Raw genomic sequence first — 23,701 nt, 5'->3', positions numbered from 1 at the left:
TATCAGAGGGAAGAATAAAGGTCTTCAGCTCTACCCAGTAAGTGAAGTGATTATATGCAGAGGACAGCTACCCAGCAGCAGTAATTTGCACTAGAAGGCAAAAATAATTACAAAAATATATTAAAATATAACCTTTAATGCACAGTGTTCAACAGCCTTGTGAGATCTGCCATACTATTTCACAAAACATACAATGAAAAATCATCTTTACTCTGAAACTAGCTTGATTTCCACTTTAAAAGCAAAGAATTGGACCAGATCAAAACTGGCATTCAAAAAGTCTGCCGCATAACATGAAATCTAAACAGTTTGATCCTCTGTCCTCACTATTCCTTTCCGTTGCTTCTGATACACAATGGCCGAGATCTTTCCCTTCCGCCATCCCCCGCTCGTGATTTTCCCCACGTTCATTTTACTGGATGGATAACCACAAATGAAAAATCCCAGTCAATATTTAAAAATAACGATCTAAATATGGATGAGGAAGGCCATTTGGCCCATTTTAGTTTAGTCATCTAGAAAATCCTACAGTCCCCCAAACCATCGCAACATCTAACTTAAATGACTCCAAGGTTTTATTTTCGCTACCCTACCCAGATGTCCACTCCAAGCTTTGATCACCGTTTTTGCGAGGAAGAACTTCTCACTATTGATCTTAAATGTACTTTTCACCAGTTTGAATTCGTGCCCTCTTGCTCCACTTTCATAATATGCCTTGAGGTAATACTGCATATTTATCATTTCTATCCTGTTTAATATCTTACAAACATTGACAGGATCCCCTTTCAATCATCACCTTTCAAGGTTGAAGAGTCCAAGCTTCTTCAATATTTCAATATTTCAATCTTCGGACTTTTATCCTTTGCAATTAGAAATCAGCCTCGAAGCTTTTCTCAGAACTGCCCTTAATGCTTGAATGTCTCCCTCATGTTTCTGTAACCAAAATGGAGACTGTAATCAAGATCTTTCTGACTGCGACAATAAATTGCATTTATATAGCGCCTGTAATGTAGTAAGATGTCCCCAAGGCGCGCAATCAGACAAAGAAAATTGACAGTGAGCCAAAGAAGGAGACATTAGGACAGATGACCAAACACTTGGTCAAAGAGGTAGCCTTCAAGCCGAGTGTTAAAGGAGGAGAGGTAGAGAGGCGAAGAGGTTTAGGGAGGGAATTCCAGAGCTTGGGGCCTAGACAGCTGAAGGTACGGCCACCAATGGAGGGCGAAGGAAGTAGGATATGCACAAGCAGCCAGAGTTGGAGGAACGTAGATTTCTCAACTAGCGCAATGTACAGTTTCAGCATGACTTCCTTTTCCTTATGCTCTACTGGTTTAGTAATACAATGCAACATTTCATTTCTTTTGTTGATTGCGGCACAGTGAGTGGACATGAAGAGCTGAATCTTTTAACACCCCCTAGATCTTTTTCAACTTCGCTCTTAGTTAGTCCAACACAGTTCATAGAGTACATATGTAAAACACATAACACTGTGCTACATTGAGAGAGCCAGGATGAACAGCTTGTTCTAATATATATGTAGTGTTAACTTGGCTCAGTTGGTAGCACTCTTGCCACTGAGTCACAAGGTCACAGGTTCATTTCCTACTCCAGCACATGAGCACATTAATGCAAAACTGAGGGGCACTTCAGTGTAGTACTGAGTGACTGCTGATTTGTCAGAGGTGTCATCTTTCTGATGCGATCTGTCAAGGTCCTGTTCATGTGGCTTTAAGTGACCCCCACCCCCCATGGCACTATTTGAAGAAGCAGGAATCTTTCCTTGGAGTCATTACTACATGGGGCCGATTTTGATTATTTTAACCTTACCGGCTGTTAACATGGGCAATGAAGCCGGCTCCATTTTCAAGGAGGCCTAACACAGGGTGTCCAAAGTGCCACTTGTTTCAAGTGATAAACCCTTTTTAATACGCAAATTGGGGTCCTATGCAATGTTCACTAATTATTTTTAGGTGCGCGGCCCCTTTAAATAGCTGCACGGCCCCTTTAAGTGGGTGCGCGGCCCCTTTAAGTGGGTGCGCAGCCCCTTTAAGTGGCTGTGTCCCATTCACATATTCGGGCATGCATGGTTATTCAAATTGAAAAACCGGCAAGAGGCCTGCGTGGGAACTTAATGGGAACATTGGTCCTGTGACATAAGTAGGACTCCAATTGCCATGTTAGGTCAGAACTGGTCGGAACCTGCGCAGCGCATGGGCTGTGGAACCCAAGAGGCCCACCGAAGGTAACAGTTGAATTATCTTTGTGTGAGGAGCAGGAGGCCCACAAAAGTAATCTGTGACCTACGACCCCCCCACCCTCTATGATTATGACCACACCCCCGCAACTTACATTGCCCTGGCCCGAGCGCCAGGCCTCAATTCGGCGAGTTGCACTGGGACGACTGTTTGGTGCCCCGCAGCTCGCCTGTCAGATTTAAACGATGCCCGCCTCAAAATCACGTGGGGGCCATTTCGCCACGGGATGGGTCATCGATCAGCTCGCTCCAGCGGTCGGTTGCTCAAAAGCCAAAATAGATCCTTTTGTGTCCTAGCCACCATTGCTTGCTCAACTAACACCACCAGAAACTGGTTATTACTCATTATTTGATGTGTTTGGGATCTTGCTGTGTTCAATATCATTATTTGACCAGCAGTGACTATACATCAAAAAGTATTTCATTAACTGTGATTGTGATAATGTGCAATATGAAAGTTCTTTCCAGTTTGTGAAACCTTGCACTATTAGCAATTGTATGCTTCTCCTGTCAGTGTAAGACACGGCGATCATTCCGGCAACACTGGTCTTAATCTTGTTTGCCTTTCACCTCTGTCGTACCACTTGCCAAGTAGTGGCAACTGAAAGGAGGTCAATTTCTACATCAGTGGGGGCGCAGAACAGGGGTAGCCACTTGGCTGCCCATTCTAAATCCCACCCGATTTTTGCTCTTCGTGCTGCGAGTCACCCTCACCTGAAGCTGCGGACAAACCCTTGGCAATGGCAATAAGTGATTACCCATTGGTGTCACTGCTGTCATTTGGGGAGTAACAGTCTGGATGAAATAGAAAAAAGTTCGGTTTCAACTCCCAGGCGAGATCCTGGCAAAGCGCGTGACATACCCATCAGGCCGCAGTCAGGGACAGTTTTAACGGTCGAGACTTATTAGCATGCCGCTTGCTGAATTCTCGAGCAAACCACACGTGCATGGGCTGGAAACAGCTACCCAGCCGTTAACATTGAGCCACAGGAGGCCACCACAGGAGAGCCATGGTTACGGTCCCTGGCACAAGGAGGGAAATCCAGGTCAGGGACTGGTGGGAGGAAGTCCGGGGCGGGGGAGACCCAAGGCCTCCTTGTGGAGCCGGGAGGTAGATTCCTGCTCCTCCTGGCCCTCAAGGAAATTAAAGATAAATGTCGAAAACTTACGCTTTTGGGCCGCGTGTGGCCCAGCCTCCTGTTTGGGCACCATTGCTCAGGCCTCAGGTTAAAATGGCAGATCATGCCTCGTTGACAGCATTATTAAAAGAAGACCCTGTCGGCTGGGGGCGGTGTCATTGCAGCCTGCAATTTAAAATTTTTAGCCGAACAGATCAGTTCTGGGTAAGTTCGCCCCCGCTCCATTGCAACTGTACCCATGCCTGATTTTCACCAGGCGGGGAGAGTAAAAATTAAGCCCAAAATACCTACTGCGCAGTATTTTACCTGAAAGACAATTCAAGCTCAAGGCTTTGCACCAGATCTAACAATTTCTTGGCATTGTACTTAACTAACCTAACACAACGTGACCAATCCTACCACGTCTGGATACCCTGTGAAAATAGGCTTAGGGTTAAGCAACGCCTGGATTTCAAAATTCTCATCCTTGTTTTCAAATCCCTCCATGGCCTTGCCCCTCCCTATCTCTGTAATCGCCTCCAACCCCAAAAGCCCCCCCCCCCCCCCCCATGTCTGCACTCCTCTAATTCTGCCCTCTTGAGCATCCCTGATTATAATCGTTCAACCATTGGTGGCCGTGCCTTCAGGTGCTTAGGCCCCAAGCTCTAGAACTCCTTTCTTAAATCTCTTGTCTGTCTTTCCCCTTCTTTAAGACATTCCTTAAAACCTACCTCTTTGATCAAGTTTTGGTCACCTGCCCTAATTTCTTCTTATGTGACTCGGTGTAAAATGTTTTATCTCATAATACTCCTGTGAAGCGCCTTGGGACGTTAAAGGCGCTATATAAATACAAGTTGTTGTTGTAGGAAAATATTGTTTAAAGTTGTTAATAAAATGCCTTCCCAGAAATTAAATGGAAACTGCAGCTCTACGAACTGGCTAAGTCAAAGTTTCTGCACTTTTCCAGTTACTGGGAGTAACTGAGTTTTCGACTTGTCTGAATATAACTCTAAACTGAACCTGCAGACAATTCTGAAATTGTGCAGTGGCCAGGGAATACTGAGCAAACTCAAAATAACTCTAATCTGATCTAAAATATGGACCTTATGGGCTTTTCGTGTTAATAAAATGCTCTGATTATAAAATCTTTTTATTCTTCAAATAAAAAGATCGCCTTTCTTCTATGCTTTGTGGCACTGTGATTTTTTTTTCTCTCCAAGAGCTATAGTGTAGATCACTAAAAGATAATCACAGTTGCACACAGAAACTCTTCCCTTTTATGCTTAATCTTAAACCATTGAGAACTTTTCTCATCTCAGTAAAGAAAAACACTGTCAGTGGAATATCCATAGCAGCAGTAAACTCTGTCTGCTAAGGCGCCCAATTCTGTTGATTATTTGGACTGTTATTCATTCGACCCTGTAATGTTCAATTTTGGAAACAAGATCGTTTGGCAAAACAAATACACGGTTGGGGAGGTGGGAGGGGGAAGAAATAAAATGATAGTTTTTAAGCAGGCTGTAGCTTCACCTGTCATCATCCAGTTTAGCACTTAATGAGATCTTTCCTATTCTTGGTCACATCTGATTTGTTTTATACAAGTCCCTTTGAACAGCTGGGAGTTATTGAGCTCCCTTTGATCATAGAACGCTCCTGAATTTTAAATCAGAAATTGCTCTTTGCCCCTTCTTAATACCATTTTTAATACATTTGTTTATCTCCCAGAGTATGTTTAAATGTATGTTTCGGAGCGGTCGCACAGGAGGATCGACCAATTCTATCCTTTCTAAATGCATTCATTAACATTGATAAATTAAACAAAGAGAAAACCGTTGCCACAAGAAGGCTCGTGTCTTTTGATGGGAGCTTTCTAATGATGACCCTTGGCATGCCTGGACACATGGGACTTCTCCGAGGAGAGTCGGATGAAAATTAGTCTATTCTCATTTCAAACAGAATTTCGCTGAACTCCTGATCAGAGCCACAGCATGGAGTCCGGAGAGACAACACTCGCTACTTGATTCACTCGGCTGCCTCCCTCCCCTGGTAATTGTTGCAGGAACATGCAGTGACATGACTGTAGGATGTGAGGGGTCTGAATGTACTGAGGCTGTTACTCCCAGTTTAAAGATTTAAACCATAAGGGTACGATGGGAGTCTTTTGATGTGCGCTGAGCACATAGTCCGGGCATGGAGGAAAGAGGGCAGTACCAACTGACAATCCTCTCTCGGAGTCACAGTTGAGACAGGGAGAGATGGGGGGGGGGGGGGGGGGGCGCGGAGACATTACGTCTTAGCAATATTCACTCAACAAAGGGAAGATGAAAGCTTCAGGGTGAAGACAGGGCGAGATCTGGCTGTGAGGCACATATTACAGGGAATAAAATAGTCAGTGCCTCCAACACGCAGAGTGGTTTTCTTGTCCCATTGTTTCATTACAGAAGACTTTGTCAGCAAATAAAGGGAATGTGAACACAACCCAGCACAGGTACAGAGGCAACACTTCCGTCTTACGATATTTACCGGCGTTCATTTCAATTTTTTTAAACATTTCAATAAATATTGAAACGATTTCAATAAATATTTCCGTTTTATTTACAATGTCATGTCAATTTCCTAACCACACGACTTTGCGACGAGCGCACTTAAAGACAAGATCAGGTCTGCTGAACGCGTGCTGTCAGCTGCAAGGAAATACCGTGCCTCAGTGCTGATCAATGGACAATGCATTGTAAAAATCACACCACAGCACTAGTTGCTTTTTTTGTATCAAACTCCTTGGCTAACAAGACACGGCACAATGCCCTGCAAAATCAATAAGCCATATCATACCCAGCAGTCACCCATTATTGAATTAAATTCATATGCCAACATCAACAATAAACGGAGCAAAACCAACAAGGGATCCATTTGGCCATATTTGATTTTGGTCCGTCAGTGAATTGGAACGCAGGCTGTGCCTAATCTAATGCAAACTGTGGTTTCTCCTGCCCATGCATCTCACTGACCCTCGGGCCAAGTCCATCAGTTTCCTATTAAAGATCAGAAGGGCGACATATCAAAGTCAACATCCATCTGAATAACTTTAGTGACTCGCTGGTAATTCTTCTGTGTATTCTGCATTGTCTTTTTTTGCTGATATCAGAAAGGAATTCGTTTCTGAGCCGTGACCTGATAAAGCTGGAATATGAAATAAAGGATTGCGGTTTGATCTCACTGTGCTGCGAGATGGATCTGGTGGTTATTGTAAACCTCAGAACTCTAAATAGTTCTGTAATAGAAGGGCTCAAGCTATGATGAGGCTACTGACTTCTCCCTGCACGTTACAGGAGTGAAATGTTTTTTTTTGAAAATAGGTTCGTGAGCATCTTTAAATGAATTACAAATCAATCACCACATACAGGAACATACTAACTCTGTTCATATTTAATACATGAGGCAGTGATGACTGGGGATCCAGGTAACTGTCAGAGTTACATGAAGCACTTTTTGTCTGTTACCTGGATATGATTCCACTTGCTTCGCACTTTTCAGGTTATAACATATTAAAAATGAATAAGGAATTATTATTTTTTGATTGCAAGTCGAGGCTCGGCCGTGGCTCAGTGGTTGGCACCCTCGCCTCTGAGTCAGAAGGTTGTGGGTTCAAGACCCACTCCAAAGATTTAAGCAAAAAAATCTAGACTGACACTCCAATTGGAGGTGCCATCTTTCAGATGGTGTAAAAGATCCCACGGCACTATTTTGAAGAAGAGCAGGGGAGTTATCCCCTGTGTCCTAGCCAATATTTATCCCTCAATCAACCTCACTAAAACAGATTAACCGGCCATTATCACATTGCTGTTTGTGGGAGCTTGCTGTGTACAAATTGGCTGCCTGGTTTCCTACATTACAACAGTGGCTACACTTCAAAACATGTTTTCTTGGCTGTGAAAGGCACTATATAAATGCAAGTCGTTCTTTGCTTTTTTGGGGGGGGGAGGTGGGGGACCTTGAAGAAATATGAAATTCCCATTCAGACTCCAGATGCTTTTTATGCCTTTAGGGGATTATTAAACAACTATTATAACTCCATTAAAACTGAGAACAGTGGCATGTCTGCATATTTAGCGGCGTTTGGTGTGGTCGTTCCTTTTGGCTCGCAGCAATTCAAGCAAGCCAGAAACTGATTTTGATCAATACTGAAATACCTGGCACTGGCAGTTCTGGCACGCTGGCAAACAGATTATAATATCTGCATCTGGATTCAAATAAGGAACATTAAGCAAGTGATGAGCCTGCGGACTTAAAGGGGTCGAAATTGTTGCCCCGTTTGGGGGCGGTAACCGAGATGAGGTGGAACTTCTTGCACCCGGCATGGAAATCCTGCCCCGGCCGCGAAATTGGGGTTACCCCCCCGCGAAATTGGGGTTACGCCCCCCCCCCCGCGAAATTGGGGTTACCCCCCCCCCCCAAAGGAAGTGGGCGCTACCGGTTTCGCGTCTCCGCTAACTCCCGCGCAATATCGGGCGGTAAGCGCGCGAATGTTGCAGCGTTACGCAAAGCGCTGGCGTAAGCACAGGGCCCACCCCTTCCATAAAAGGGGAGGGCACGCTGCGAGCTCTGCAGTGGGACGAGGGGCCTCCACTGTGCCAACGGGGATGCGGAGTGCCGTGACAGCAGCCCGGCACAGAAGCAGAGTGCCGGGCTGCACCATCGAGGCACGGACCCTGCCAAATAAGGAACGGACGGCCGGTAAGTCAGCCGGAAGAAAAAAACGGCGCCGCGCACCTCCCCTTTAATTTTCGTCCAGCAAGTGGAGCGCCGCCCGGTTCGCGAGACTGGCGCTGGCCTCACCGGGCGCTGCTGAATTTCTGTCATGGGACGAAAAAGGGTCGCTGCCGGTTTCGCGTCTCCGCTAACTCCCGCGCAATTTGAGGGAGCCGGTAGGACCAGCCCCCCCCGGGCGAAAAACCATTTGCGCCCCGTTAGCGCCCCCAGAAACGCTAACAGCAGGCGCACAGGAGCCCAATTTCGCTCCCACCCAAATGTATAAACGAATTGTTCTTACATCGTGCCTACGTTTCTTATTATTCTATGCGCCCGCCACTTTGATAAGGGAGAGACAAGAGACAGACTGACACCACTCGGATCTGCAATATTTATTAGGCAGCACTGGATGTTATGGGGTGAATGGCACACGGACTGTGGCTGCGGAATAATTCAGACATCAACACGAAAGAGCAGGGTTTCAAAATAAATGAGACTCGGCTTCTACATCCCAGCTTCAGAGACACATTTTGTGGCACTGTGAATAATTGGTCTTCCTTTTCACCTTTCTCCAGACAAGCTCACATCCAGAAGAGGAACCGCAAAACAAATCCCAGTCAGAATGAAAGGAAAGTCTTCTCCTCCCGCTCTGAATCACGTTATGCTCCTCCGTTCAACAGGTGGATGGAGCTGCCTGCTGACATCTCCCCCAGACAGAATCAATGCCCCCTGCACTGGGATGCATTCATTGGGACGTACGATTGAAGACTGCGGAATGGGGAGATGTTCTGTCCCACCCTCACTCAGATCAGCAGAGAAAGAAAGACTTGCATTTATATAGCGCCTTTCATGACCACTGGATACCCTAAAGCTCTTCACAGCTAATAAAATACTTTTTGAAGTGTACTCACTGTTGTAATGTAGGAAAGCCAGCATCCAACTATGCACAGCAAGCTCCCACAAACAGCAATGTGATTAAAAACCAGCTAATCCTGGTTTTGTTATATTGATTGAGGGATAAATATTGGCCAAGTCACGGGGATAACTCCCCTGTTCTTCTGCGAGATAGTGTCATGGGATCTTTTATATTCACCTGAGAGGACAGATGGGGCCCTTGGTTTAATGTCTCGTCCAAAAGATGGATGAGTCATCCCATGTAAACGACCCATGTAAACACTGGCACATTCCTGGCGACACCCGCAGTTCCTCCGCACCCCTCTTTCCACCCCCCCCCCCTCCCTCCTATCGTCCTTACTCCCCAAATACAATGTCAAGGGAAACAGAGCCAACATTGGAGAGCAATCTTTTATTACTATAAGGCAGAAATAAATGTGGCAGTATTGCAGCAAATGCACAGATCTGATGAGATGGGTAGAAACTCCAGATCCTTGGGGGGATTCCCCCAGGATCCAAAGAGTTGCAGTTTGAAAACCCCTGCCCTTGAATGGATTATTTTCCATATCCCCCTGCAGACCATCCAGTCAAGTCTGACATGTGCATCTCATGCAAATACCAGTGGAGACTGGGCTTCAGAACCAACACTCAGTGGCACAGACTGTAGCTAGTAGCCACCCTAGAAGGGGTAATACTGAAATTAGCATTTTCCATCAGAGTCACTCCTGCCGTAAGAACACTGCAAAAACATTTAAAGGAGAAAAATATAAGGTCTGCAACTTGCAATTTATTTCAGCTGCCACTCTGGCAGTGTGACTAACACATATGTCAGCTGTGACTCAGTGGGTAGCACTCTCGCCTCTGAGGCAGGCGGTTGTAGGTTCAAGTCCCACTCCAGGGACTTGAGCACAAAAATCTAGGCTGACACTCCCATGCAGTACTGAGGGAATGCTGCACTGCCGGAGGCGCTGCCATTCAGATGAGTCATTAAACCGGTGGATCTAAAAGATTCCATGGCACTATTTCGAAGAAAGCGGGGGGGGGGGGGTGTTATCCCAGTGTCCTGGCCAATATTTGTCCCTCAATCAACATGACTAAAAATAAGATTATCTGGTCATTATCACATTGCTGTTTGTGGGAGCTTGCTGAGCACAAATTGGCTGACATGTTTCCTATATTACAACAGTGACTACACTTAAAAAGTATTTCAATCGCTGTAAATCTCTTTGCGAACGTCCGGTGGTCGTAAAAGACGCTATATGCAGGTCTTTCTATGTGCAGCTGACTTGTATCATTAACACCACAATTTCAGTATTAAAAGATCATCGGGCTTAAACAAGGCATGGATGTCTACTATCTCAGCTTTCTTGAAGGTTGTTTTTGATAATCATTCCTAAATCTATACTTCAATTTAAAACAGCATGTGCCCCGCATGCCACTTTCTCTGGGCCCACGCCCGATCACAGATACAACAGTGAGCCTATCCAGTCTTCCTCTGCACCACCTGATGCCTGGAAAGTGGAATTGGACTACAGGTGGGTGAAAGGATAAAGCTACAATTGCCTCCGCTACCAGCTGTTAGGGCAGCTGGATCACTGTAAGATACCGTCTTGATAATCTCAAATAATCATCAGATTCGTACTCTGATGTCAGCAGTCGACTGCCTTTATTTCAGATATTAATTACAATAAGCAGGCAGACAACACATGCGTCTTTGATCCTATAAGCACTGTTGTGAACAGTTCATTGGGATAACCTGGCCATGTACTTCACGCTGCTCGACTTGTCTATCGAACCTCCTCCTGGTCTATTCCTCACATAAACTACTTCCTTCTCGTTTCATCATTCTTACCTAATTTGAGCAAATGTGTAGCTCAGCACATTCCTAAGGGCGGTGTGTATGTTTTTGGTATATAGGAGAGCATTATTTCAAACAGCAGATGGATAGCCTGTTTTCCACTAAGCCACACACAGACCCTGTGCGTGTTCTTCCAAATATCTTGTACTCCAATCGTTACCATCTGTAATCGACTTTTCAAAGCTATTTTTTTTGTATTATTTGTTTGCAACAGATTATTTATGCATTATTCCCCTCTCCCCCCAGCTGTCCTCAGATGCTATAGGGGCTCTGCTGAACAAAAGCCTCGGTTGTTTGTTTTTTTGTTGACTTTAGCCCCGTGGTATAATAAAATGAATACTGACTAAATCTTACAGGCTACAGGCAGCAAACTATCGCCCTTCGGTTTGCAGAAGTGACCTTGAATGTGTTTAATGCAGTAGTACTCAAACACAGGCAATCTTTCAATGTGACTTCTTTATCTCTACTCTATGTCAGCTGCTGCCTAATTAGGGAGAAAGGCAAAAAAAACATTAAACTATTGAAAATAACACAGAATTAGTGCTGCACAAGCATTCAGCCCACTCCTGTCATTAAACATCGCTAAAATGTTATCCTAAAGCTAACGTGGGTGGGATATAGAATTAAAGGCATTTAAGTGGCATTTGATTGTCACAATCTTTCCCCACTCCTGACAGATTGACATGACTCATAAGTTTTGATTTCCGCATTTATTAAAGCTCTCACTGTCACTGATAGCCAACCAGATTTCAGCTGTTGCAATAAACAATCTCGCCAGCACATAGCCAAAACAAAAAACCTCGACTGTTTTTCAATGAAAACATACCCTCCTCTGAGTCACGGAGACGGCCTGAGGTGGGAACATTAAAGAAGTGACGACAAAATTAGGACAGCTAAAGCTACCGTCCGCTGTTGCTTTTTATTCTTGCAATGAAGTGACTAATTACATTTTTTCACAAAACAAGAGCCTCTTCTCAAACACTGCATTCTTTATACAAAACAGACTGTCACCCCCTCACTCCTCAACACGATACTTACATTGTTTTTACACGATCAATTCCATTGAAGTCAGAGGGAAGCAAAATCAGGCAAGGTGTGAAAGGGCGGGGTTTAAACGAGGTGGGGAGGCGGGGTTATACTATGACAGGGGTAACGCAGCATAGTGGTTATGTTACTGGTCACCACCTTCTCAAGGATAATTGGCGATTAGCAATAAATGCTGGCCTTGCCAGTAACGCCCACATCCTGTGAATTAATTTTTAAAAACTAGCATTGGTTCTCAATCGCTAACTAGCAATAGTGATACATTTAGAAAGAAAGACTTGCATTTATATAGCGCCTTTCACGACCACCGGACGTCTCAAAGGGCTTCACAGCCAATTAAGTACTTTTGGAGTGTAGTCACTGTTGTAATGTGGGAAACAAACTATTAAACCTTAGCTGGGGCTACAGTGTTTTAAAAAAAACAGCATATGAGATTATAACAGTTTAAAATAATGGACAAAAGGTTTGAATTTTTATCGTGAGGGAGACTTGCCACAAATTTCAAATGCTATAGAATAACAATAATTTAGCGACAGTGTTAGTTTGGTTCGGTGATAACACTATCATCTTTATGTCAGTATAGTGAGTGCTCAGGACTGTCCTGAACTTGAGTACAGGTTGAACCTCCTTTATCCAGAACTCCCTTATCCAGAACCACCCCTCGTACAGAACTATGTGGGCGGCACATGCACAGAACTCCGACATGAACAAATTGAAGTCCTTCCTCGCTGCCAACTCCTGCAATTGCTGGCCTTACCCCGCGATCCACCGCCACTCACCCTCCCCCCTCCCCCCACCATCCCCATGATCTCTCTGCCGCACTCCCAGCCCCAAGCCAGCCAGCCCCAGTATCCCCTTGCTCAGTACCTGTACCATCCAATTTAACGTGACCACCCCTCATCCGGAAAAATCCCTTATCCAGAACAGGCCAGGTCCCGAGGGTTCCAGATAAGGGAGGTTCAACCTGTACCAAGTCTAGGCTGGTACACCTGTGCAGTCCTGAGGGAGTGCAGCATTGTCAGGAGCTGTCTTTTAGATGAGATGCTAAACTGAGGCTCTGATTACCTGTTCAGATAGATGTAATAGAGCACATGGCAAGATTTGAAGAGATATTTGGAACTCTTTCATTGTCCTGGCCAATATTTATATCTCAATTTATATCTCAACACCATCAAAACATTCAGTGATCATTTATCTCTGCTCTTTGTGCAACCTTTTTGTGTGCAAACTGATTGCCACATTTCCCTAAATGACAACAACATCTACTCTTCAATGGTAATGAATTGGCTGTGAAGCACTTTGGCATGTCCTGGGAGGACATGATAGGTGCTATATAAATGCAAATGATTTCCTCTAACTTAGTAAAATAAAAACAGAAAACGCTGGAAATATTAGCAGGTCAGGCAGCATCTGTGGAGAGATGAACAAAGTTAATGTTTCAGGTTGATGACCTTTCATCAGAACTGGGTCATCGACCTGAAAGGTTAACTCTGTTTCACTCTCCACAGATGTTGCCTGACCTGCTGAGTCTTTCCAGCATTTTCTGTTTTTATTTGAGATTTCCAGCCTCCACAGTATTTTGCTTTTGTTTTAGTAAAAATAACATCGCTTCTGGACACGCGGAATCTAAGTGGACATAGGAAAATCAACACTGCAGTACGCACCTACCAATCTGACCCTTCATAGAACTTGGGATGAACCAGTTCCTGTGTTGCCTGTGGGGGGGGGGGGGGGGGGGGCGTGGGGAAACGGAGTGGAGACAGGCCAGGAGTTTGAAGCCACCATGCCACCTGCCATTCTTGCTGTGATCAGTTAGCTTAGCACAGGCCTAGAACCTAGAACCTCTGACCTTCCAGCTCACTGGGCCATCAGGGAAGGTTACACTTGAACTGTATAAAACACTGGCTAGGCCACAGCTGGAGTACTGTGTGCAGTTCTGGTCACCACATTACAGGAAGGACGTGATTGCACTGGAGAGGATACAGAGGAGATTTACAAGGATGTTGCCGGGAGTGGAGAATCTAAGCTACGAGGAAAGATTAGATAGGCTGGATTTGTTTTCATTGGAACAGAGGAGGCTGAGGGGAGACATCATTGAGGTGTATAAAATTATGAGGGGCCTAGATATAGTGAATAGTAAAGGCCTATTTCCCTTAGCAGAGGGGTCAACAACCAGGGGGCATAAATTTAAAGTAATTGGTAGGTGGTTTAAAGGGGATTTGAGGGGAAATTTCTTCACCCAGAGGGTGGTGGGGATCTGGAACTCACTGCCTGAAAGGGTGATAGAGGCAGAAACACTCACCACATTTAAAAAGTACTTGGATGTACAGCTGAAGTGCCGTAACTTGCAGGGTTGCGGACCTAGAGCCGGAAAGTGGGATTAGGCTGGATAGCCTCTTGTTAGCCAGCATGGACACGATGGGCTGAACTGGCCTCCTTCAGTGCTGAAAAAGTTTATGATTCTATTTCCTTTCACTCACAATCTTACTGAAGGCCTGCAATCAAACATCTGACCCTTATTGTTCTTTTTGTGTGTATCCCAGAAACAGTGCTGGTACCGTTTGCAGTCATCACGCTGACACACCACCACACTTTTATCTAAGATATAGACCGAATGCATACTGGAGCAGCAGAATATTAACATAAGTACTTGAATACAATCCTTTTAACTGTCGCTCATTATTTTTGACGTGGTTGCTTGATCTGAATTACTACACTCAGTCTCTTTTGTATTGTTGCAAAAATAAATTTGCCGCAGACATCGTTGCCCGTTCTTCAACAGTAACACTCTTGCCTGGGTGACCTGCATTTTGCTTTTATCTTCAACTCGTCAAATATTCTCAATGGGATTGAGACCTGTGGAGTAATGAGCCCAGTCTAACACCTTAATCCTTTCCTTATCCATGAAATCTTGTCTTCCCTCTGAAGAGTGAATTCACAGCCAATTATACTTTTGCAGAAGGTATCACTTCAGCCTCCGAAGTATCTTTGTACTTAAAATGTCCTACAGTCCCCTAATTTACTGTGATTTCCCTTGCACAAACACTTGCTGTGCATGGTAAAAGCATGGCACTGCCATCCCCACCCTCCAGAGCTGGGCTCACTCTTCACAAAAACTTTGCCCCTGGACTTCCTCTTGGGCCGCCTGCTGTCATGGCATAAATTTGGCAGCCAGCCACAGAATCTCATGTTTTCAGTGACACTCATGCCAGATTGATCCAAAGGCTAAATTACGAGGCGAGATTATACAAACTAGGGTTGTATTCCCTGGAATTTATAAAATTAAGGGTGATTTGATCAAAGTTTTCAAGATATTAAGGAGAGCTATTAGGCAATGTTCTTGTTAATTATTTTTTGGGTTCAGGGCCCATTCCAATTATTGCACATGCGTGGGTTTGTTCCATTATAATGGTATTGAGTGGCATGCGAGGGACCTGCAGTTTGCTGCACGGCCGCATAGCTTAAAGGGAACATAGCTGATAGGGTAGATAGAGAGAAACCGTTTCCATTGGTTGGGCATTCTAGGACTAGGGGACATAGCCTAAAAATTAGAGCCCGGCCTTTCAGGAGAGAAGTCAGGAAACACTTCTACACACAAAGGGTGGTAGAAGTTTGGAACTCTCTTCCACAAATGATAGTTGATGATAGATCAATTGTTAATTTTAAATCTGAGATTGATAGATTTTTGTTAACCAAAGATATTACAGGATATGGGGAAAAGGTGTGTATATGGACTTAGGTCACAGATCAGCCATAATCTCAATGAATGGTGAAACAGGCTCGAGGGGCTCAATGGCCTCCCCCTGTTCCTATAATCAATACTTAGTGCATATTTTGGGATACACTATATGAATAATTTGACATGTGGTAAGTGTAGCATGCTTGGGAAGAAAAAGATGACTTTGGACCTATGGTTCCCAAAGCTTTCCAGCACTGGGATTTTCCTCATGTCATTTCTGGGTCTGTTGTAGACTAATTGATAAAGCTGGATCGCTTAGTCAACAACTCCAGTGTCATTGTATCAAGCGACTGCCAGGTTGGTAGAAGGTGAACTAGATGGACCTTGGTCTTTCTTTCGTCTAGCAATTCCTATGTACCTACTCAGAGAGGCATCATCACCTCCACTTCATCAATCATCAAACAAATGGTCAGGGTGATTGGCAGAGAAACCAAAGTCGACACAAGGAAAAACTTTTTTATACAGCGGTGGGTAGGATCTGGAATGCACTGCCTGAAAGGGTGGTGGAGGCAGACTCAATCACTGCTTTCAAAAGAAAGTTGGATAAGTACCTGAAAGAAAATAAATTGCAGGGCTACAGGGAAAGGGCAGGGGAGTGGGACTAGCTGAGGTGCTCTTGCAGAGAATCGGCACGGGCTCGAAGGGCTGAATGGTCTTCTTCCATATTGTAACCATTCTATGATTCTATGATTGTATATTCATCTCCATGCATACCCCTTTCAACATTAGACTCCTAAAATTCACCATCCTGCTAAAGTCACGTCTAACCACCTTCTAACCTTGAGATCTCACTTCAGGAAAAAACAGAATAAATTACATATTGAACATGCTATAATCATTTTTCTAACATTAACATTGCACAATACTGGCCACTTGTGCAAATAACAAATGGAGTGAGAGTCCTGCCACCAAGAATTTTAGTGGAAAAGTTAGCATGAGTGCAAAACAACTTTTTTGTCCAGGAGCAGTTTCACTCAGAGTGATTAGCTCCTGAACTCCTACTTGACAGTCCTGCATATATCAGGGATAGTCTAATTTCCCCAGAACCAGTTTCTCTGTCTTCTGTTACTGGTCTCCGTATCAAACACCAAAGTCTTTCTGCCATTCTCTAATGAGACAAACCCTTGATGGACTCCACAAGCCATTTTTGCTTTGTTTTGCCCCTACACTAATTTCTGTAGAGATTCATCGACTGCTATGTCTCCTGGCCAATATTTATCCCTCAACCAACATCATTAAAAACAGATTATCTGATCATTATCATATTGCTGTTTGTGGGAGCTTGCTTGTGCACAAATTGGTTGCCGTGTTTCCTACATTACAACAGTAACTACACTTCACAAAGTACCTCACTGGCATTTTGGGACGTCCTGAGGTTACGAAAGCCGCTATCAAAATGCAAGTGTTGCTTTTTTCTTTTCATGCAAATTAATACATTTTCCTTTCCTCCCTACACATGAACATTTGTATATCCAACATAAATTTGCATAACATAAGATGATATGGACACATCATCCACTTCCTTCTGAGTGCCCAAGGGGAAGAGTATGAGATCAGTGTGCATATAAATACTCTTTATTCCTTCCACTTTTATACAAGTTTCCACAGTCCGCACAAGAATGAATACAAAATACTCTTTTATATTTCCACCCAAATATGACAGACGAGAATGAATTAGGTCTTAGGAATTTTCAACCCCTTGACAGCTCTGTGCTTGGGTTTTGAACAAGCTGATAGTTTTTTTCCTCTCGTCCTTCCATGTTCTCTGTTTAATGTTCACCTAACTGTTAACTGTTAACATTTGGAGGTCGAGTTCACATCATTGGTAGGCAGCTTAGAGCTACTCTGTCACTTTTTCCTTACATACCATAGAAAATCCTTCCAGAGCACTCCTTTAGTTACAGATTTGTGCAATTATGTTCTGCTTTTCTTCAGAGGAAGGCTGTCCCTTAAACTCCGCAACTCCCTTTAGGCTGTTATCTTTAATTCAATAAAAAATTCCCAAAGACCAATACTTTGCGGCAAAGCTGTATTCATGGATGAAGTCCTTTATCTTGCTTTCCCCTGCAGGGCTCCAAGTGTAGAGGAGAGAGCTGAGATTTCATAGGTCTTCTGAAACACAGAAAACATGCATTGGGTCACTCGTCAGGACCTTGGCTCAGTTCCCAGCACTTTCATTTAATCATCCTACCTGTGAATCTTACTAGTTTTTCCCTGTGTAATTTCTTTGTGCCCTGTACTTGCAAAACAATGTGCTCTATTCGCTGACTTCATGTATTATACAGAATATAATCTTTTAGAAAACTTAAAATTGTAAGTATGAGTATATCATAGGATCATGTAGCACAGAAGGGGGCCATTCGGCCCATCGTGCCTGTGCCGGCTCTTTGACAGAGCTATCCAATTAGTCACACTCCCGCACTCTTTCCCCATAGCCCTGCAAATTTTTCCTTTTCAAGTATTTATGCAATTCCCTTTTGAAAGTTACTATTGAATCTGCTTCCTCCACCCTTTCAGGCCATGCATTCCAGAGGCTTAAATCCTTCCAGGGTCAGATAATCTCATTTACTGCAGTGATCTGAAATGAACAGAAATAATCTTTTTATGAAATAACATTCCGTTGTTTCTTTTCTCCCTGGACTAGCCCTTCAGAGGCGAATGGAGATGGGAAGTCAAAGGGAATTGGTGAGACAGGGAGTTGCAAGGCTATTCTTTCCTCACAGGGACCTGTGCCTCCAGCCCCAAAAAAAGAGGTTGCTGGTTTGACAGCGTGCTCCCGCCAATGGTTGCATGACTATTAAGTGAAATGAATTTTCATCTAGTTTCCAGTAGCTGTGCCCATAACATAAAACTGCCATCATTTGGCACTGATTAGCATTAAATTGGCAGTTTTACTCAGCATGCTTTTAAGGATGACCGGTGAGGAGAATGAAAATGTCATATTGGTGTTGTATGAATGTTCCTCTGGCATTCATTCTGGGAGATTGCTTTCCCCTGCACCCGATCCTGAAATGGAGTGGGTATGAGGAGTGATGTCATGGAGAATCTTAGCAAGACAGAGTGAGAGGCCGGTGGGGGGCTTAAACCACGGGATGGGGGTGAATCAGCAAATGTACTAACCTCTCCTTACCTAGTTGGGTCATTAAACCTCTTCCTGCACTGTATCTCAGACTGGGGCATACGGTCCTGCAGCTCACCTCCTCAACTCCCTCCAACTATGGCTTCCTGGTGAGAGACGCAGGTTTCTTCCTCCCATTGCTGGGGAAAAGTCTGTCCCTCCTGCTCCTGACTGCACCCAGCAGTAATTCCACTGATGCCTCATTCAATCCAGGTGCTGCCCTTGCTCCATGTGCAACATCCATTGTAAACACCCCCTGGCACCCCCCAATTCCAATTTCACCATTCTCCCTTTAAATAGAGCTGCTTCCAGGGCCACTTGTTACAGAGTCTGACTCTGAGAGGAGGCACATTTCACACAGGGACTTCACTGTACCTGACCTTGGAGTGTCCAATTCATCAATGGGTGGGAAAAAAACGCGGAAGGCCCATAAAAGGTGCGGGGCAGCAATTCTAGCAATTAGGCTGGGTCATCGTCATCAAGAGCCTCTGCTGACAGTGCTATCCAAGTTCACGGGGTCAGGGGGCAGGTCTCTTTGCTTCAGTGACACTAGCGGGTGCCCACGACACTCTGGCCTTTCCGGCGCACCCCAGGCACAACTCCAGTGGGCAGAGGCCTTCATGGCCAAAAAAGGCCACAGGAAACCTCTGAGCAAAGTTGGGAGCCAACGATTCGGACACACGTCTGCCAGAGTTACAGTGGGAGTGTGCCAGAAAGGTGTAGGATTTTTTTTTGCCCAGAAATGTTGAACCCTTTCGCACTTTCATAACATACTTTGATCAGCAGGAAAATAAATGACACCACCACCCCTCAAAAAATGTTCCATTTTTATAAAAAGGAATTTCCAATAAGGCCAAAAAATTGGGAGATAGAAACATAGAAACAGAAATTTACAGCGCAGGAGGTTATTCCGGCCCATCGTGTTCGCGTCGGCCGACAAAGAACCACACGGCCCTTGGTCAGCAGCCCTAAACGTTTTCATAGAAACGTTTAAAATTCTGATGGGTTTAGACAGGTTAGATGCAGGAAGAATGTTCCCAATGTTGGGGAGGTCCAGAACCAGGGGTCACAGTCTAAGGATAAGGGGTAAGCCATTTAGGACCGAGATGAGGAGAAATTTCTTCACCCAGAGAGTAGTGAACCTGTGTAATTCTCTACCGCAGAAAGTTGTTGAGGCCAATTCACTAAATATATTCAAAAAGGAGTTAGATGAAGTCCTTACTACTCGGGGGATCAAGGGGTATGGCGAGAAAGCAGGAATGGGGTACTGAAGTTGCATGTTCAGCCATGAACTCATTGAATGGCGGTGCAGGCTAGAAGGGCCGAATGGCCTACTCCTGCACCTATTTTCTATGTTTCTATGTTTCTAAAGGTTACATATAAACCGATGAACAATGACGGAAAGGCAAAGAGCACCCAGCCCAACCAATCCACCTCACCACAACTGCGACACCCCTTATACTAAAAGATTCTACACTCCACCCCAACCGGAGCCATGTGATCTCCTGGGAGAGGCAAAAACCAGATAAAAACCCAGGCCAATTTCGGGGGAAAAAATCTGGGAAAATTCCTCTCTGACCCATCCAGTCGATCAAAACTAGTCCAAGAGATCACGCTGGCCGTATTCTATTCCCTGCAATACTTACCATTATATCTGCTCCGTCCAACAAAGGTCATTCAGTCCAATCCCAATTACCAGCTCTAGTTCCATAACCCTGCAGGTTACTGCACTTTAAGTGCCCGTCCAACCATCTCTTAAAAGTGGTGAGGCTTTCTGCATCCACCACTCTTCCTGGCAGCCAGTTCCAGATCCCCACAACCCTCTGCGTAAAGAAGCCCCCCCCCCTCAAATCCCCTCTAAACCTTCCACCAACCACCTTAAAACTATGCCCCCTCGTAATAGACCCCTCCACCAATGGAAACAGACCCTTACTAGCCACTATATCCAGGCTCCTCAATATTTTGTACACCTCAATTTGTGTCATTAAATTGGCCATGTGACAATTATCAATAATATTATTTTGATTAGATTGAAGCTCCTTTATGAAGATCACATTTTTTTAAATCTTCAAAACGAGTCGAATGCTCTCAGCAATGAAGCATGAGATAAAAATGAGAGACCTAGTTCAGGAAAACGTCTACAAACCACATACTCAACTTGCTTAAAGGAGTGTAATATGTGTGCTGCTCATCTCTCATGTAATCAGAAGCTTTTTTCTGTATATTACTGTCAAAATACCTTACAGAGATGCTGTTGGTTGGAAAGTACAAAGATTGTGGCATTTTTGTTTTTTAAATTGTACAATGGGGTAGCCTTTCACCTCTGACCTGAGTTCAAATCTATTCCCGATAAGAAAGGCGAGGCTTATTCACAATGATAATAACTTGCATTGATGGCAACTTTAACGTAGAAAATATTCCAAGGCACTTCACAAATGGAAATAGATTTGTTTGCAACAGACCCAGATGTGATGCGAGGGAAACCCGCCAATGGTGGAAGGTTTTGGGAAGCCATGAGATGTAAATTCACCTTGGACGCGAGTGCGAAACGAGCGATTGCAAACCGGATATTCTTCTCTATTCTGAGCGAGGCAAGCCCATCACCCGCTCTGCTCATCAGAAGTCAGTTTTGCAGAAGAGTCCTTCAACAAGCAGTAGGCCCCTAATTCACACCTGCAAGCGGCCGAACGGCCATTTTAGGCACCTTTAAAAATGGGCCCGATGAATTTAGCAGTCACGCAGACGCACGTGGAGATTGGCCACAGGCCTTCCCACTACAACAACAAAAATATGTATTTATATAGCGCCTTTAACATTCCAAGACACTTCACAGGGGCGTTATAAAACAAAATTTGACACTGAGATACACAAGGAGCTATTAGTGCAGATGACCAAAAGCTTGGTCAAAGAGGTAGGTTTTAAAGAACATCTTAAAGGAAGAAAGAGAGACTGAGAGGTTTAGGGAGAGAATTCCAGAGCCTCGGGCCTTGGCAGGTGAAGGCACGGCTGCCAATGGTGTAACGATTAAAATGGGGGATGCCCAACAGGCCAGAATTAGAGGAACGCAAATAATTGGAGAGTTGTGAGACTGGAGGAAATTACAGAGGTAGGGAGGCACAAGGCCATGAAGGGATTTGTAAACAAGGATAAGAATTTTAAAATCTAGGCATTGCTTAACTGACAATGTAGGTCAGTGAGCACAGGGGTGATGGGAGACCGGGCACTTGGTGCGAGGTGGGACACTGACAGCCGAGTTTTGGATGACCTCAAATTTACGTAGGGTAGAATGTGGGAGGCCGGCCCAGAGTGGGTTGGAACAGTCAAGTCTAGAGGTAATGAAGGCATGGATGAGGGTTTTAGCAGCGGATGAGCTGAGGCAGGGACAGAGTCGGGCAACGCTCCAGAAGTGGAAGTAGGAGGTCTTAGTGATGGGCAGATATGTGGTCGGAAGCTCATCTTGGGGTCAAATATGACACCAAGGTTGCTAAATTTGTCAGCGTTGTGTTTGTTTTATGCACATGCCAATTTCTGCTCCTATTCGTACTCAAGAGACAATTGTTGCTAAAATCAGTGACAGGAGAAAATGCCTCGCTTTCTGAATCTGACATTCCTCCTTAATAAGCACAGAAAATATTATGAAAAGTAGCAACCATTTATTTACATAGTGCTGTATTCACCTAGAGCAAGCATCAGCTGCATGTTCCAAATATGCTTTGTTACAATTCACAGCAGAAATGCTGGTGTATATGGATAACACTGTCACTGCCAATTACAATCAAACTGAGATCCTTGCTGAAATACATTGCTAACTACAACATTTAAATGCAGCTCATTGAAAGTACTTCACCTTTCTCCGCACAGGGACTGACTCGACATAGCCTGTACATGCTGTGGAGCAGACTGGGAGCCCTTGTGCACTTGTACATGCTGATGCACATCTGTACAGTTGGCAAGAGGCATTATAACATTTCACCATGAATATGAATATTATCAAAGGTACCTCAGACTGCACAGATTACAGAGACCACTTGTGTTCCCATATGGTATCCTTGTTTCTTTCTCATCAATTGCTTTTTTAATCAATACATTATTTTTTAATGCAGTAGTTTTACTTCTTGTTAAGCAGTGCTTGTGTTAAGCTGTTTTTTGGGGTTTTCAAAATCTTCCCGCAGTATTGCTTTAATCTGTCTTGATTTAGTTAATTCAGGATTGACAAATGACTCAATAAAAAGACACGGGCCCAGAATAAACAGCAAGAGCACACTTGAATCTTCACACGACTCCTCTACGACTGACTTGCTGCGGGGAAAGTGGGAAAGCATTCCTTTCTGTGGATTGAGAAAGCTCATCCAGATATCTGCAAAACTTAGTCAAAAATTCAAGGATATAGGAATCCCCATATCATTTAATAGACCTTTGCTACTCATGGCGCTTTGTTGGGAAGGTGTTGAGTTTTTCTTCATAAACACTGATTGTTTATTTGCAAGAAAATCCTTGCTTGCTACAGGTAATGCAATCACTGCCTCCTCTTTGTCCCAACAGAAAACTCCACATTCGCCCTCTAGTGTCTGGATGAATACACTACAGCCTTTCCCTCCTTTTAGCTGGACTGAGGCTTTTTTTTTCTGAAGAAGAAATAACAGTGTCAGCTGTGGCTCAGTGGGTAGCACACTCACCTCTGAGTCAGAAGGTTGTCCCACTACAAGAACTTAAATACATAAATCTAGGCTGACACTCCAATGCAGTGTTGAGGGAGCACTGCACTGTCGGAGCTGCCGGTGGTCGTGAAAGGCACTATATAAATGCAAGCATTTATTTCTTTTTTTTTCTGAAGCAAATAACCACTCTAAAGGAGTGAGCCTTTGGCTTGATGGTAGCAATCCCCCTCTAAGCCAGTAGGTGCAAAGTTTCCGTCAAGTTCTGTTTC

At 44.3% G+C, this 23,701-nt stretch overlaps 1 long non-coding RNA gene across 2 annotated transcripts in view; it reads right to left on the bottom strand.

Annotated features, from left to right (window-relative positions):
* Positions 1 to 328: 328 nt before the first annotated feature.
* Positions 329 to 23,701, bottom strand: part of LOC139268027 (uncharacterized) — an 86,706-nt gene continuing 63,333 nt past the window's right edge. Inside the window, exon 3 of one of the 2 annotated variants that reach the window (XR_011593958.1) lies at positions 329 to 933. This is a non-coding gene — a long non-coding RNA (uncharacterized lncRNA). Of the gene's footprint in view, positions 934 to 17,225; positions 17,769 to 23,701 lie in introns of those variants that run through there. The other variant, XR_011593959.1, reaches the window with a different exon arrangement.

This window comes from Pristiophorus japonicus, chromosome 8 (genome assembly GCF_044704955.1).
Source record: "Pristiophorus japonicus isolate sPriJap1 chromosome 8, sPriJap1.hap1, whole genome shotgun sequence".
In the NCBI taxonomy this organism is placed as follows: domain Eukaryota; kingdom Metazoa; phylum Chordata; class Chondrichthyes; family Pristiophoridae; genus Pristiophorus; species Pristiophorus japonicus.
This window is presented reverse-complemented; position numbering and strand designations above follow the sequence as displayed.